Here is a 1,381-nt window from a genome sequence, read left to right as displayed (position 1 = left end):
ATCAGAGTCTGATCATAATCAACAGCTGAATAAGAAATATCAATACACCACTATGGTGTGCCTTAAAAACCTAGAAATGAGAACACACACCTGTGTATGGGTGTTTCTTCAACTTTTGACACTTTATGTCCCAGGAGGAGATTTTTTATTAAAACTAACACATTTTTGTCTAAGCTATAGGCTTTTGGGCAGTGCTCTGACATATGGCACAACAGCAACAGTAACACATTTTTTATCTTATTTCTATTATATGAAGGTCACATTAAAACTTTCATGTCTTCAATTAATTTTGGGTACTTGTGTAATGACATTTATATATAAATTTGACAGTTTTTCTCTTGCCCCAGACCTCGAGTTTCAGTCTTAAAACATGAAAATTTGCTAGAAAAATACAACTTATTTTTAAAAGTAGAATAAATAATTTCAGTATGATTTATAGAAATTAAAAAAGACTGTTCCACGCTCTTGTTATTTACACCACAACCAGCATTTTATTTCTCATGTAACTTGAGATACTACTTTGTTTACCAAATAGACAACAGACTTAGTGAAAAACAGGACATGTGAAAATTGTATTTAATTAATTTCATTTATATAAAATACCAGCTATAAATCTAGCCTTTGAAAGACGAGGAGAGAATTTGTAAATAATTTTTTAAAAAGCAACTTTTTGTTTTAATAAAATGACCATTATTTATTTATTTTTTATTTTCCTAAAGTTTATCTATTTTTTTTTAAATAAAAAATAATACTAATTAATGAGAGTGAAAAGTCAGATTACTTCAGTCCAGACTGGCAAATACTGTATATCCCTAGTTAAAGAAACACCCGTATGTAGACTCTTGCACACACACACACACACATATATATAAATTATATATATATATATAGAGATATATAAATTGAATAATCCTGGATATCATTGATAATAATGATAATAACAAATCTTTCTTTAGTAACAAATCAGCATATTAGAATGATTTCTAATGGATCAAGTGACACTAAAGAGCACAGGAGTAAATTACATTTAAAAATATATTAAAATAGAAAATAGAAAAGTTATTTAAAAAATTTCAGAATAGTACAGTATATAATATGAACTTATATAGTTATACAAGTCACACTTTATTTTAAGGTCCAGTTCTCACTATTAACTAACAATTAACTACGACTTTTGCCTCAATAATCTCTTAATTTGCTGCTTATTAATAGTTAGTAAAGTAGTTATTAAGTTTAGGTGTTTGGGTAGGATTAAGGATGTACAATATGGTCATGCAGAATATGTGCTTTTTATTTGTAGGCTACTAATAAACTGCATATATGCTAGTAATATGCATGCTAATAAACAACTATAATAGAAACTGGCCCATAACTAAAGAGT

This window comes from Sinocyclocheilus rhinocerous, unplaced genomic scaffold (assembly GCF_001515625.1).
Source record: "Sinocyclocheilus rhinocerous isolate Xijiao unplaced genomic scaffold, SAMN03320098_v1.1 scaffold650, whole genome shotgun sequence".
Classification (NCBI taxonomy): Eukaryota; Metazoa; Chordata; class Actinopteri; order Cypriniformes; family Cyprinidae; genus Sinocyclocheilus; species Sinocyclocheilus rhinocerous.
This window is presented reverse-complemented; position numbering follows the sequence as displayed.